The sequence below is a fragment of the Crotalus tigris genome, unplaced genomic scaffold, assembly GCF_016545835.1.
Source record: "Crotalus tigris isolate CLP2741 ecotype Arizona unplaced genomic scaffold, ASM1654583v1 scf7180000017639.5415321, whole genome shotgun sequence".
NCBI classification, from domain to species: domain Eukaryota; kingdom Metazoa; phylum Chordata; class Lepidosauria; order Squamata; family Viperidae; genus Crotalus; species Crotalus tigris.
The window spans coordinates 646,587-662,842 of record NW_024096532.1 but is presented as its reverse complement, the minus strand read 5'-3'; the positions used below and the strand labels follow the sequence as shown (position 1 = coordinate 662,842).

Genomic DNA, 16,256 nt, shown 5'->3' with positions numbered 1-16,256 from the left:
AATTAATAATAATAAAGTTGGAAGGGAGCTTGGAGGTCATCTAGTCCAACCCCCAGCTCAGGCAGAAAACCCTATACCAATGATGGCAAACCTTTTAGAGACCGAGTGCCCAAAAACTGGCCCCACCCAGCTCCACCCCCTGCCCCGACCCCAATCCGCCCCACCCTGTCCCCTGCCCTCCCTGCCCGCAGGGCCACTCACCGCCTCCAGGGCCCACCACAGATCGTCCAGGCAGCCCAGCAGCGCCATGGCAGCCTCTCCCTATGCCCGCACCCCACAGCATCAACTGTGCGTGATGGGGCATGAGGGCAGAGTCTTGTCCACGCTGCCTGGCTGCCATGTCCTTGGCTGTGCTGCTCCACATGGGGCCACACTCGGGGCAACTCTCCTCCAGGGGAGCTGCTGGTGAGTGGGTCGCGGGGGGAGGCGAGGCTGGGGCAATGCACGTGTGCCCACAGAGAAGGCTCTGAGTGCCGCCTCTGGCTTGAGTGCCATAGGTTCACCACCACTGCCCTATACCATTTCAGACAAATGGTTGTCCAGTTTCTTCCAGTGTAGGAGCATTCACCGCTTCTGGAGGCAGGTTGTTCCACTGGTTAATTGTTCTAACTGTCAGGAAGTTTCTCCTTAGTTCTAGGTTGCTTCTCTCCTTGATTAGTTTCCATCTGTTGCTTCTTGTCCTGCCTTCAGGTGCTTTGGAGAATAGCTTGATTCCTTCTTCTTTTGAGAGCTGTTATTTTTCTTCTTTGTTGGTATTGTGCTAGACTGGGCTTTTATTATCTCATTTTTCAAAATTTCCCAAGCCTCTTGAGTTGTTTTCCCCTGGAGGATTCTCATCCATGGAATCCTTCCCAAGCCCTCTCTGACTTTATTGAAATTAGCTCTCTTAAAGACTAGTTCAGTGCTGGCGAACCTTTTAGAGACTGAGTGCCCAAACTGCAACCCAAAACCCACTTATGTATCGTTGGGTGCCGGGTGGGCATGGCCCATTGGGTGGGCATGGCTGCATGGTAATGGCAGATTGGTGGGACTAAAAAGTTCAATCAATCAATTCCAACTTTGCAAGATCTTTTTTTCCCGCGAGAAGTTAAAATTGATTGATTGATTGAACCTTTTTTTTTGCACACGGCGGCAGAGGCCTAAACCAAAAAGGTTTTATAAAACCCAGCTGAAGGCCTAGGACTGGGGCGACGGCGCACGTACCCAGAGAGAGGGCTCTGCATGCCACCTGTGGCACACGTGCCACCACGGCTCTAGTTTGACTGTGTTTCTATTGTTTATGCTTTCATAATGTTGAATTCCAATATTGCATGATCACTTCCTCCCAAGCTTTCTGTGGCTTCAACACCTTCTATTATTTCATCTCTGTTAGTGAAAATTAGATCCAGTATGGCTAATCCCCTAGTTCCCTTCTCTACTTTTTGGGAGACAAAATTGTCTGCTAGGTTTGTCAGGAATCTATTTGATCTTCCACTTGGTGCAGAGTTTGTTTCCCAGTTGATGTCAGGGTAGTTAAACTTCCCCATTACTATTGTGATTCGCTTCCTACATACCTTAGTTAGCTGACTAGCAAAAAGTTCATCTATTTCCTCCGTTTGGTTGGGTGGCCTATAGTATACACCTATGGCAATGTCATTTACAAAAGTTCAAGGAGATTCAAAAGCTTCTAACTCCCAAGAAGAGATTGCTTGCTTTAAAAACCTTTATCAAATGGAATAAACCCCCCAAGTGGCTTCAACAGCTCTAGAGTGCTAACAACCAGATGACTGCAAAGTAATATAATCCTTCCATCCCCCTCCTACCATCCTGTCAGAACCTATTCTTCCACCCCACCACCATCATCATCCAGTCATAACTGATGAAGGTTCTTGGATGAGAAGCAAAGCTACTTCCTCAAGGGAAAAAATAGGCCAGTTGCCTTTTGAAAAAAGCACCTTTGAGATAGCTATGACCTGGATGACTGAGAATCTCCATAGAGAATTGTAGGGAAAATTGTCCCCAAAGTGACTGAGTTTCTAACCTCAAACCCAGGAGTAGACAACTTTGGCCCCTTTATGACCTGTGGACTTCAACTCCTAGAATTCTTGAGCCATTGTGGTTGGCTGAGGAATTCTTGGAGTTGAAGTCCACAGGCTGTAAAGGGGCCACAGTTGCCCAGCTCTGTCTAACCAGAGCCTAATCATGGCAAGATCAAATGTTCTCTGAGACTTCACAGATCACAACATGCTCTTTAGCCTACGAGTGCCTGATTCAGCACTAGCTAAAACTAGTGGGTGATTTTTTTTTAACGAAGAACATCATACAAATACAGCATTCTCTCCTCCTTTTGCATCTGGCTTTGCACATTCCACAAAGAAGTCAGGAATGAGCTGATTGTAAGACAGATTCTCAAGAACCAAGTCAAAGTAATTGCTGCTCCATAACATGCAATACTATTTGTACAGAACTATAGAATAGAAGTGCTTGCTTTCAGAGTTTGTGTACCAAGAGAAAGAGCAGGCTTTCTAAGGGATGATGATGATGCATTAAACACAGACAGCTGTACCAGCAATTAAAAAACTGCAGAGGAAGTGCTGAACACTGCATAGGAGGGCCTGTATTAAAAGGGAATTTGTCCGAAAGAGCACAGTCTCCCTCATTCATTTTAGCTCAGAAGTGGCCAGGAATTTCTGTATGATGTGTTACCCAATTGCTGATGGGTGGCTGAATACATTTACTGCTAGATTTATATGATTAATTGTTTTTGTGAAGTGGTTAGTGGTTTTATGGAAGTAGGGTGGCCTGCCAGGGAAAACACACTACCAGGTTTCCTCCTTAGTGAGGGATTTGTGCTTTGGGTGTTTCTTTATGATGCTACACAACTTTTATCATTTATCTTATGAATTGTCGTACATTCTCTAGTCTAGATTCTTAGACTTGTTTGCTTAGACCAGGGGTAGGCAACCTTGGCTCTTTTATGACTCGTGGACTTCAACTCCCTTAGCTGGCTCAGGAATTCTGGGAGTTGAAGTCCACGAGTCATAAAAGAGCCAAGGTTGCCTACCCCTGGCTTAGACATTGTTGCTCTGTTCTCCTCATCCAGAAGATTCTGTGGGATTGGCTAAAATCTAAAAGGTTGTGTTGCACCAGGAATTCAACCTGCAGGCTCTTTCAGTCTATCATTTTCATTGACAGGAAATCTGTCAGCTCTGCTTTTGTACCAACGTTATGTTTTTTATTTATTTATTTATTTATGAGACTTATATACCGCTTTAAGTGCAAGCACTCTCTAAACGGTGTACACCAGTAAGCAATGTATATATATATTTACATTGCCCCCAACAATCTGGGTCCTCATTTTACCTACCCCGGAAGGATGGAAGGCTGAGTCAACCTTGAGCCGGTGAGATTTGAACCGCTGACCTGCTGAACACAACTGAAGCAAAGAAAAAAGCTGAAGAATTTCAGCTGCTCAGTCCAGTTGGAAAAGTTCCATAAAAGATGGAGTGAGGAGAAGAAAACAATAGTTTAATAATAGTCAATTGTTTTTTTTTCTGTACATATAATCAAAACACAAATGAACCCTGGGGGCTGATCTCCCCTCTAAGCTAAAATCTATGCAGCAAAGCATAAAAAGCTGTATTTGTAGATACATTTTATATGTCAAGAATGTGAACTGAATTACATGAAGACACAACTTTGTTGAAGCTTGCTGGATGGAAAGCAATCTTGGAACACCTGTGCATGCTGAAAGAAAAAAAAGGGGGGGGGCTATAAATCATTACTTACAAAGTGCAAAATAACTCAGCATATAATTATAACATTATAATGATGGAAATCCTGTTATGCTGGCAGTACTTAGAATATTGTATATAACGTTCTGTTCCAGTATATAGAAGAAAAGTCATTTGAGAACTATTTCTATTCTGATACTCTCCATAGTATGTGTGTGTGTGAGTATGTGTGTGTGTATGTATGTATGTATGTATGTATATGTGTGTGTGTGTGTACACACAGAGAGAGAGGGAGAGGGAGAGAGAGAGAGAGAGAGAGAGAGAGAGAGAGAGAGAGATTGATTATCAATATTTTTCCACATGGGTTCCCATCATCATGGCAAAGCCTAAGGAATGGTAAGTCCTTAACACTGCACAACTGGTATCTAAGTCCCATACTGGAGATTGGACCCCAAAAGATTAGAACAGAGTCTTCAAACTTGGCAACTTTTAAGACTTGTGGACTTCAATTCCCAGAATTCCTCAGCCAGCCATGGAGACTCCTGGCTTAGAACACAGGGCTATTTTTCTGATCTCTCTGGTTAACATCAGTAATTGGGATTGGGATTTCCATCGCTCTGTGATATAGTTATAAAGCACAACATCGCATGACCCCATTGCTTAGCGACAGCAATTCTGGCATTCTCTGTTGCGCTTATTAAGCAAGGATTGTAGATCATGAAGCAAGTCCTAAATCAGTGTTTCTCAACCTTGACAATTTTAAGGCATGTGGACTTCAACTCCCAGAATTCCACAGCCAGCAATTGTCCACATGCCTTAAAATTGTCAAGGTTGAGAAACACTGCCCTAAATGGTTTGGACAGCAAACAGGTAATGGCTGCTATCAGGCAGGGGAGGATGTTAGGTGACTGGCAAAGTGCTGGAAGACTGGAGGAGACTAGAACAACCTATGACTTTCTCTGCTGGCTTCCCCATTGACTTTGGTTGAGGGGAAAGGTTGCACAAATGGCAATCCTTTGGCTGTGGGATGTTGCAACTGTCATAAGTGCAAGCCAGTTGCCAAGTGCCCAGATAACCATCATGTGACCACTGGATTTATTGGAGTTTGAAGACTGTTCATAAATACAACTTGTTCAGCAACATCATAACTTCGAGCAGTCACTGAACGAATAGTCATTAAATGAGGACTAACTGTATTTATGGAGCATAAAGCAGAATTTTGGTGGAAAGAATGCTTGCAAGAAGGGCTGTTTGCATCTTCTTTCTCTAGTCTCCAAACACACCCCACAAGGATCGTTCTTGATCTTTGTGTGGCATGCAGAGAAATAGCAGAGGCCAGCAGGAAAGATGTGGGCAGTGCCAGAATGAAGAGGAAACAGCATTTAAATTCAATCGTATTTAATCATATTGTCTATGGGGATCAGTATAGTTAAATAGTCTCTATATAATACATGGGGATAGATCAGTTACTTGAGGGTGATCAAATTGATTGCACTGAATCCAATGCATTATTGATGGAATTCTCATAGTCTCCAGGAGAGCTTCCATTTCTGTCCCATTAAGAGCTACTAGTTGCTGCCAACCTTTGAAGGGTTTGCATCTATTGTGCATCTTCTGTCCTTGGAAGAATCGCTGAATCCTTTGGTATCGATCCATAAAACTCTTTGCTCGTGCTTTGTATATTGGGACTTGAGAGAGTTTATTGGTGGGTTCAGGGATAATGGTGTTTGGGCTGCAACGTTATCCAGACCTATTGGCCTATCAGCCTAGGGCAAGAGATGGTGATGCCAATTTATATGGAGCAGGCATTTGGGAAAAGAAACCAGAAGTGGAAACATTGTTTGGTTGTGCACATCATATTAGGTGGAGGGTGGAGGAAAACACATTTTTTTCTGAGTAATAAATTGTTGATCTATTGAGGAGGATACAAAACAGGGGTCTTCAAACTTGCCCTTTTATGACTTGTGGACTTCAACTCCCAGAATTCCTCAGCCAGCACTGGCTGAGGAATTCTGGGAGTTGAAGTCCACAAGTCATAAAAGGGCCAAGTTTGAAGACCCCTGATATAAAAGTATAAATTACATAAAGTCTTTGACTTGTGACCACAATTGAGCCCAAAATTTCTGTTGCTCAGATAGTTGTTAAAGTGAGTTTTGTCACATTTTACAACTTTTCTTGCCACTGTTGTTAAGTAAAACACTGCAGTTGTTAAGTTAGTAACATGTTTGTTAAGGGAATCTGACTTTCCTATTGACTTTGCTTGTCAGAAGGTCACAAAAGGGGATCACATGACCCTGGGACGCTGCAACCGTCGTAAATACGAGTCAATTGCCAAGCAACCAAATTTCATCACGTGACCATGGGGATGCTGCAATGGTCATAAGTGTGAAAAATGATCATAAATCACTTTTTTCAGTGCCTTTGTAACTTCCAATGGACACTAAACGAATGGTGGTAAGATAAGGACTCCCTGTATAGGAATTAAGCACTTTGAAGCTTGTCTCCTGATTTTGTGAGAGAGCTACAAAAAGTTGCCTTGCATGGAAATTGCTTTGCCAATGAGTTTCAGTGGCATTCTTTGGGCATGCAGTGTAGGTTGCAAAATGTGATGTAGGAAACTGTTTAACCTGGTGTTATTAAATCACTTGAGGTTTTAATAGGATTTAATGGCATACTGTAAATCACAGTGGGTTGTGGCTCACATGCAAATCATTATTGTGATTTAGTACTTATTATGATTTGTGAGTTCAGCAAGTTCTGTAGTTCTATTCTCTGTTTAGTAAGATGCCATGATAAGGAATGTCCAAGGAAGGAGTAAAATTATTGCAGAAAACAGCTGCTTTGTCTGTCCTTCTGTTAGTTCAGATGTACTGGGGTGTGTGAATCCTCTCATCATTGTTCCTACTGTGAGATTTTACCCTCATTTTTGATCCAGGTTATTTCTGCCCCTGCCCCTCATCCCCATTCCATATATTTCTTATATCTTGTGACAAAGCTACCCAGAGTCGCTTCTTGTGAGGGGGACAGCCATGTAAATGTGATTAATAAATCAATAAAAATAAAGCTCATTCAGTCAGAACCAGGCTTCTGAAGATTCTTTCGCCCCTATATAAAATCTCTTACGAAATTTCCTCAGGTAACCAGAAGGTGAAACACCAGTGACTGAGAAGTCATTGAACTTTTATATCATCTCATGCTCCTGGACTTTGCCTCAGATCTCTATTTTAGCTTCTCTGGTTTTGAACATCTGCACGAATCAGCTGGCAAACATTATCTGGAAGTTTTGAGTCCAGTTATTCAGTTCTTTTCTACGGACTGTGCATTTTAGGCTATTATCCTATGACTTAATTCTATAATGTCATGTGAACCACCTTTTGAGGTTGCATAGCCTTTAAAGGCCCTAGAAATATATCAAATAAATCTTGAATTGAATAGTAAATAAATTTTGAATTAAATAATACCACAACAGATGGCGCAGTGGTTAGAATGCCATATTGCAGGTTAACTCTGCCGACTGCCAGCAATTCAGTTCTGACTGGCTCAAGGTTGACTCCATCCTTCCGAGGTCGGTAAAATGAGGACCTAGATTGTTGAGGGCAATAGGCTGACTCTGTAAACCGCTTAAAGAGTGCTGTAAAGCACTGTGAAGTGGTATATAAGTCTTAGTACTATTGCTACATGTTTTATTGCTCAAAGAAGCTGCAAATGTAATTAGGAGTACTTGATTCCTTGTTAGTGATCCCTCAGGTTTTTCCATCGCCTTCAAAGCAGCGCCCAGAGTCCTTTGTCAGGAATGGCCCCAAGATAGGGAAAATGTGGACCCCCTTTTGCAACGGGACAACCCCCCTGGCTCTATAAAACCGTCTTCTGTTGGCTTCCCTCTGGAGGGCAGCTAAAGGATGTCATTTGCTACTTAGATTGAGATGTCTGTTCATGTATTGCCATTGCTCTTTACTGTAGAAAGTCAGGGTCTTAAAAAAGAGGGACAGGAGTATAACTAATGGTAATAATACAGGTAGTCCTCAACTTACGACCTTAATGGTGCCTGCCCACCACAGTTTTAAATTATGATGGTCGCAAATCAGATCAATCACATGGCTGATCTGATTTTACTACCTTTTCTTGCAGCAGTTGATGGTTTGCTGTGGGCCAGTTTGACGAAGAGTGGAAATGTCAGTTTTTTGCAAACCCGTTGTAAAATGCAGTCACATAACCGAAGAGTGCTTTAAATGGCCATAAATGTGACCAAGTGCTTGGGGTGATATGACATAAGTTGAGGACAATCTATAAACAAACACATGAACAGTTTCCCCAAAGACGCTTTTTTACAAGGCAACTGGACTTTCTTGTTTCTCTTTGAAGATGTTTCACTTCTCATCCAAGAAACTTCTTCAGCTCTGACTGGATGGTGGGGAATGGAAGAATTTATACTCCTTGCAGACAGCTGGTCCTTTGCATTCTTTTAGAGAGTCATTAAAGCTACCTGGAGGCTTCTCTGTGTCTTCAGGGTCACCCGAGTGGTGCAAATGGGTGTGGAGCCTTCTTGGAACAGCTGAAAGGACTACGTTGCAGACTGGAGATAGATGATGGCTGATCCCTCCCCCTCTGTTGAGGGAGGGCTGTTCAATTTTGACATAGATGGCCTCTTTGAACCCTCTTTCAAACCAGCGGTCCTCTCTGTCCAAAATGTGGACTTTCTAAAAGAATGCAAATGACCAGCTGTCTGCAAGGAGTATAAATCCTTCCATTTCCCACCATCTAGTCCAGTGGTTCTCAACCTGTGGGTCGGGACCCCATTTGGGGTCGAACGACCATTTCACGGGGGTCGCCAAACAACGCAGTCCGCCATTTTTTCCCCCTTTTCCTTAGCTGTGCTACTCCCTTTTATTCTATTGGCTTTTGAAAGCCAATAGAATAGACTCTCTTGAATAGAGTCTAATTCTATTGGCTTTCAAAAGCCAATAGGAATTGTCCAGGCTGTCTCTGTCCCTGCTGAGCCCGCCAAAAATCCCATTCTGCAAATGGTGCTGCACCAGTTGAGTAGTCCTCGACTTACGACCGGTTGAGTAGTCCTCGACTTACGACCGGTTGGGGGTCGCAGCATTAAAAAGGTTGAGAACCACTGAGCTAGTCAGAGCTGAAGAAGCTTCTTGGATGAGAAGCTAAATGTCTTCAAAGAAAAAACAAAGTCCAGTTGCCTCCTGAAAAAGCATCTTTGGGACAATCACGACCTGGATGACTGAGAATCTCCATAGACAAGAACAGTTTGTTCTTCCTTTGGGAAAGTGTTGCACTACACTCCCCACTGTTAGGCAACAGAGTCCATGATCAAAAGGCACAGATGCATTGGGAGTGACATAAGCTAAGTGTAGTTGTCCACCCTAGAATCCTAATTTTGTGCATCCCAGACAGAGCTGCTGGTATTGCAGTTTAATGGTGAGAAACTCCACGGGAGACCTGCAGAGTGGAGCCAGACACTCATTTGCAGAGTCACCAGTCTTTCAATGCAGGGAGCTGCTTTCTTGATTGTGGCTCTTTCCCACGGTGTAAAGGATAAATTAAACAGGCATCCTCCTGTATTTTTATGGGGACCCAACCCCATTCACTTTTTGAATTGGAGACTTTCTCTTTTGCAGGAGTGCCCCCTCTCCAGCCAACAAAGCAGGCCAAAAAAGGAAAGGACGATATTCCTTCCTCTCAGCAAGGTAGTCCTCAACTTACGACCACAACCGAGCCCAAAATTTCTGTTGCTGAGCAAGACAGTTCTTATGCGAGTTTTGCCCCACTTTACAAGCTTTCTTCCCTGCAATTGTTAAGTTAGCAGCACGGTTGTTAAGTGAATCTGGCTTCCCCATTGACTTTGCTTGTCACAAAGTCGCAAAAGGGCATCACATGACTCCAGGACACTGGGACTGTCATGAATACATGCCACCTGCCAAGTGTCAGAATTTTGATCATGTGACCCTGGGGATGCTGCAGTGGTCATAAGTGTGAAAAACGATCTTAAGTCACTTTTTTCAGTGCCGTTGTAACTTTGAACACTCACTAAATGAATGGTTGTAGGTTGAGGACTTCCTGTATTCCATCTCTGCACTTAGTTTTGCTTTAAGTAAGTTTCTCCTGCTTGGGTTTCTGTCATTAGAGCCAGGCTGGGAGTGACATTCAAAGCTACAACAGCACTGAAAAAAAGTGACACATGACCATTTTTCATACTTACGACCGCTGCAGCATCCCCATGGTTACATGATCAAAATTCCGACGCTTGGCAACTGACTTGTATCTGTGTCGGTTGCAGTGTCCTGGGGTCACGCGATCGCCTTTTGTTACCTTCAGACAAGCAAAGTAAATGGGAATTCAGAGTCACTTAACAATCGTGCTACTAATTTAACAGTTGCAATGATTCACTTAACAACTGTACTAATAAAGGAGAATATTTATATAGTTCAGGGTTGAAATGAAGGGTCCTTGGTGCTCTCTGAGCTTGGTTGATTTTTTGCAGACGTTTAATTATCCAAACTAGGCAATATATAGTTTGGATATATCATAGTTTGGGTAATGAAACTTCTGCAAGAAAACAACAAAGCTCATAGAGCATCAAGGACACCTCTTAACCAACTATAGAACAAAAGACATACAATGGGGCAAAATTCACTGAAATGAAATGTTTCATTTAGCAACAGAAATTTTGGGCTCAATTGTGGTTGTAAGTCCAGGACTACCTGTATATTTGGAAAATAGGAAATTGAGTAAGGTCACCTTTAAGAAACAGCAGAAGATGTCATGTAGAAATGATAGGGTGGATTTTACTTGGCGCTTCTTGGATAAAGGTTTGTCCCAATTATACTCTGATGAAAGTCAAAGTAGAACACAATGTCTCTAGTCCTCATTGCATGTTTGCTTTGTGAAAACAAACAGAGAATTGTATTTTAAATTGTGGTTACTGGTTTTGAGCCAAAACACTACAGAAATGATTGCCTAACTGTAGATATGGGGAAACATAATAAACAGAATAATTATATATAATAATTATAATATCAATAAATGTTTGGAGGTCAGATTTACTATTCTGTATGGCCTCACCCATTTCTTTGTCTTGGCCCTGCCCACTATTTGAAGCACCAACCTAAGCTTACTTCTCAAAGTAAGTACCTGTTCAGATCTCACCCCTATTGTGCCATTGTGTGCATGCAGAATAAATATTGGGAAGAGTTTCTTCCACAAACCAGCATCATCCTAGAAAGCTTTTGCCCTTCTCTGAGGTTCATCTGATAGTTTTGGGGAATGAAATGATGTCATGCTTTGTGGCATACTTGCTCTCAGTGCATTATAGCCACCTCACTAATTCACCTGTCCTTTGAGGTCCTCAGGTCTGCTGGCGTAATCAGGTCTTGAGGGACCTTCAGAAGCTATGAGGCCATCCTCTCCTTGTGAGATAGAATATTCCACAATGTGTATGTCACAATCAAAAAGGTCCACTACCAGATGTAGCTTCCTAGACAACAGAGCCCATTAGCAAGAAAACTGTCTGATTAAATTATTTAGACAGGTTTGGGTATCAGATGAGAAGACCTTCACATCAGGAAGCACTCCTCTAATTACTGAGGAAAAAATACTGAATTTTCATAAGGAAATACACCCACTCCTCATTTAGCAACTGACTTCTTTCCAGTAATCACGTTGTTAGGTGAAAATGTGTTCACTGAGGGAACACATAATTGAGCAAGAGAAAGACACTGTGAAAATCACTGGTTGTGTCAGGCACAAGAAATCAGGAACTAAGCGAGTACAACTTGTACAACTGAGTGCAAGTTTATTCCATGCTATCTCTCTACAAGAATCTGAACTGCTAATGGTCAAGACCAGGGGTCTTCAAACTTGACTCTTTTATGACTTGTGGACTTCAACTCCCAGAATTCCTAAGCCAGCATGCCTGACTGAGGAATTCTGGGAGTTGAAGTCCACAAGTCATAAAAGGCCCAAGTTTGAAGACCCCTGGTCAAGACAAATAGGCAGTAATAAGAGTCAACAGAATTCAAGGAGGGCTGGACTTAGATCTTTTGTGAGCGTGAAGGGATTAGAAACGGATGATGTACTTGATCCCTCCCTTGAGCTCCTACCAGTTGCTCTTGCATTCCGATAAAATGTTCTTGTACAGCTATGCCAGTGTTACTCTCATACAACTGCATGTCAAGCACAGGAAATTTGGCCATAAATACACGCATTGGTCAGAAAATGATTTTTTAGTACAGTATTTACGAATGATTTGCTAACTGAAGTAGTCACTAAATGAGGAGTGAGTGTACAAGTAATGGTATGGTTAGACCAGGAGTAGGCAACCTTGGCTCTTTTATGGACTTCATGGACTCCCAGAATTCCTGAGCTAGCATGGCTCAGTTTAAAAACCTCTCCCTTTCCCCTCAGCATGGCTGGCTCAGGAATTCTGGGAGTTGAAGTCCACGAGTCATAAAAGAGCCAAGGTTGCCTACCCCTGCCTTAGACCAAAGCTGTAAGGAAGTCCATCAAGAGTGCTTATATGAAAAGAGGAATTTTTTGCTTTATGAGAACTCATGCAAGAGAAAAATGGAGTATTCAGCTTCATTGAATTGGCAAAATAAAAATGAATGGATATTTTAGAAATAAGTGGTTGCTGATAGAGCAGATTAGATTACTTTAAATCAGATGATTATGTGACTCATTATTTAGGATATGTCATCCTGCACTATGAAGAAAGGGTGTGGCAGTGAAACTCAAAAATTTAGCATTACTAAATATGTACAGCCCTTGGTTTTAACCCGATAAAAAACAGGACTATTAGAATTAGTGGATATCTACTGAACATCCACAGTGTATTATGGAAGCAATAATGGTGCATACTGATGAATTATATGGCAAATTGCAAGTATAAATAAACGAAACACCAGGAAAACATATAGTACCACTAGTGGTGACTGGAGTAGAAATGGAAGAAATTGGAAGTGCTGAGCAGGAAAATTTAGATTACATAAATGCAATATAGTCAATACTTTCTTCAAACAACATAAATATTTGACACTACGTATAATGAGATCAAATAGGGATCCAAATTTGGAAGTGCAAGTCAGTCAGAATATTTTCAGGTGCAGATTGAAATAGACATAAATTATTATTACTAAACTGATTAAACAAGTATTGTCTTGGAAGATGTCTAGTCAGAATCTAAGATCAATTAAAAGCAGATTCACTAGACTTAAATTATGAGATGAACGCTTCTGGAACAGATTGGGCACTCTTTAAAAAGTGAGGAGGGAGGAATCTCATCAATTTCAAAGAGGATAAATTCAAGTGAGTTTTAGAATGAGCTATTATGATAGCTGAAGAAATTTGGATAGCACAAGCCTTAAATAAACCAGAACAGGATATTGAGGATTCAGTGTAGACTTCCAACAGAAAGTAACAAAGGAGAAGAAAAGAAATCTCAATCAAAAATGTCAACAAATAGAGAAAAATAGGATGGTTTCAAGGTTAAAAATACTTCAGCCGAGAAAGAATCTCAAGAAAACTCTCTCTCTATAGAAGCAAATGAAAGATGAAAATAAGATGATCCTTAACTTATGTCCAGTTGCTTAGCAACCATTTGAAGTTCTGTTGAACCTGTTGGGGGGGTACTTATGACCCAGCTTCAAAGTTCCAATGGTTACCCCATGGTCATGTGACCATACTTTAGACACTTGGCAACCAGGTCGCATATACAGCCAATCACAGTGTCCCATGGTGATGTGACCGTGGTTTACAATGGTTTTGCCAAAAACTGGAATTTATTTCCAGCTTTTAGCAAAACTGCACTCGTAGCAAACAATTGGTTTGCTTTATGACCACCACAAAAAAGGTCATAAAGTTAGATTGGTTACATGACCATTTACAACCTTCATAACTTATAGCAATGATGGCAGGCTTCATTATGGTTGTAACTTGAGGACTACCTTTACTAGACTATAAAATACTTCACAAAAAAATGACAGAATCATATGCAGAGAGATATTATATTGAAGTAGTGACAACTCTTAGACAATAAGGTAGTATAGACAATTGCTCTAATGTCAAATTATTGTCATATAAGAATGAAGTAAATTATCAAATTATTATCAAATAAGAAATCACTAAGCTCAGATGAATTACTATTGAATTTGTAAAGTTACAAGAAAAGAGTTTTGGAGTCCTTGGTACTCTCTGAGCTTGGTTGTTTTCTTGCAGATGTTTCCTTACCCAAACTAGGTAACATCATCAGTGCAAAAGAGAGTTAATTTTTTTAACTTCTCTATATCAACCAATGTGAATTAAGTCCATGCAACCAAGAAATTGGATAATACTATCTTACATATCTATACCAAAGAAATGAGATGCAAAAAAAGTATGCACGTTATTAAAAATCAAGTTTCAGTGAAGAACTTGCAAAGAAGAATACACAGTGTACTGAGAAAGAAATTCTAAATAGCCAGACAAGATTCAGAAAAATGTAAGAACAGAGAGCTAACACAGGATAAATAAAGAGCAAGAAAACATAGAAGATTCATCTTTGTTTTCTTCACAAAAAGGCAGCCATATACATCCTTATAAGGATGTATAAGGCTGCCCTACTCAGGCAGTGTGACTGGGCAACATACAACATAAACATAGAATAATATTTTTATTTGTTTGTCAAGTTTCTACACCGCCCATCTCACTTAAGTGACTCTGGACAGTCTACAAACAAGTTAATAAAGAAATATATAACATGACTAAAAGCACAGTTAAAAACAAAATTAAAAAACATTAAAATTTACAAGTTATCAATATTAATGATAATTTAAAAACTAACCACAAACAGCTGATATATAAATACAAAAGCCAAGATGTAAAATGGCACAGAAAGAATTGTGATCATATTAAAATGCGGACTATTGTAAGGCTAGTTGAACTTATTGGGAGATTTTATTGTTCTTATGAAGAAGCTCTTTATGGAAAAAGAACATACGCTAACAACTGAATTTGGAGAAATGGATGGTTTAGGGAAGGGAATGAAATGAGGGCACACCTCAACCTCATGTTTACTGAGTTGCATACTGAATATAATCTTAAAAGGGCAGGACTGGAATAGATGACAGCTGAAATCAAAATAGCATTAGTGTTTTGCCTCCGGCAGGACTTCAACTGAACAGTTTCCTGGTTTCTAGCATGATGACCTAACCACTACCCCTACTGGCTCTTAGCAAATTCATATTAGGCATCAAAGAACTGAAGGTGGTAATTTTTTTTTCTTGGGTTTAAGAATATGTACTAATGGTTAGTGTAGTGGAGAAAAAAAGAGGAGATTTGCCTTCCTCCCTAAAATCAGTAATAGACTAATACAAGATCATGATAATAAAAGTTGGAAGAATTAAACCAACAGTTGCAATGGATGTGGGGACAGTAAGAATGTGGGAAACACAGATTCTAGAGCATAGGTGTCCAACCTTGTCAATTTTAAAACCTGTGAACTTCAACTCCCAGAATTCCCCAGCCAGCCAAGCTGGCTGGGGAATTCTGGGAATTGAAGTTCACAATTCTCAGTATAGATGCCTTCACTTTGCACTGGATATAGGCTGACTTTTTTAATAGTTATGCATACAGATACATCAGTACGTAGGTAGATATATAGATCCATGTGTGTAAATACGATACAATTCGGCGCCTGCAGCCAGCCTTGTAGCATCCTCAGAGATCAAGCCCCCCTCACGAAATATCATTATTTAGGGCAGAGTATTGAAAATACCATTCAGACAGCTTTCAAATGCTGTGAGGTTTTAGTGCTGTCAAGATGAGTGTCTGTGACCTAAAATTAGCAGATTAACTGCAGATCCTGAGATCAATCAGTTATTTGGAACTGCAGGCTTCCTTTTTCAGCATTAATCTGTCTTTCCTTCTTGCCTGCAATTAGGAAAAGCTGCTTTTATCTCGTGGGTGGAATTCTGAGCAGGAAGCTTACACAGTGTGGAAGGATTATTATAACTACTGGACTGACATTTTTGGATTCCTTCATGAGAAACCAGACAGCAGGTTCTGCTTCCTGAAATGTGAATTTAGCTAGTTTAGCTGAGCAAAGGCTGAAGTGATGTGATGCTTTTCCTTGCATTCTAGGAAGATATCCCATAGTGAATGCAATACTGTACAGAGAGTCCTTGACTTACAACTGCTTGTTTAGTAATTGTTCAAAGTTACATTGGTGCTGAAAAAAAATGACTTATTTTTACACTCACAACTATTGCAGCATCCTGATGGTCACGTGGTCGGATTTTGGTTGCTTGGCAACTAGCACATCTGTATAACAGTTGCAGTGTCCCTGCTTCATGTGATAACCATTTATAGCCTTCCCAACTAGCTTCCAACAAGCAAAGTCAACGGGGAAGTCAGATTCACTTAACAACTGTGTTACTAACTTAACAATGCAGAGATTCCCTTAACAACTATGGCAAGAAAGGCTGTAAATTGGGGCCAGACTCACTTAACAACTGTCTCACTTAGCATTGGAAACTTGTGTCCCCAAGTGGA

At 40.9% G+C, this 16,256-nt stretch overlaps 1 protein-coding gene and 1 long non-coding RNA gene across 3 annotated transcripts in view; both read left to right on the top strand.

Annotated features, from left to right (window-relative positions):
- Positions 1 to 16,256, top strand: part of LOC120304440 — a 40,682-nt gene that overhangs the window by 4,111 nt on the left and 20,315 nt on the right. The window lies entirely within an intron of this gene.
- The window catches only part of SPHK2 (sphingosine kinase 2), a 31,921-nt gene that overhangs the window by 3,494 nt on the left and 12,171 nt on the right, over positions 1 to 16,256 (top strand). The gene's annotated exons all lie outside the window — the stretch shown is intronic.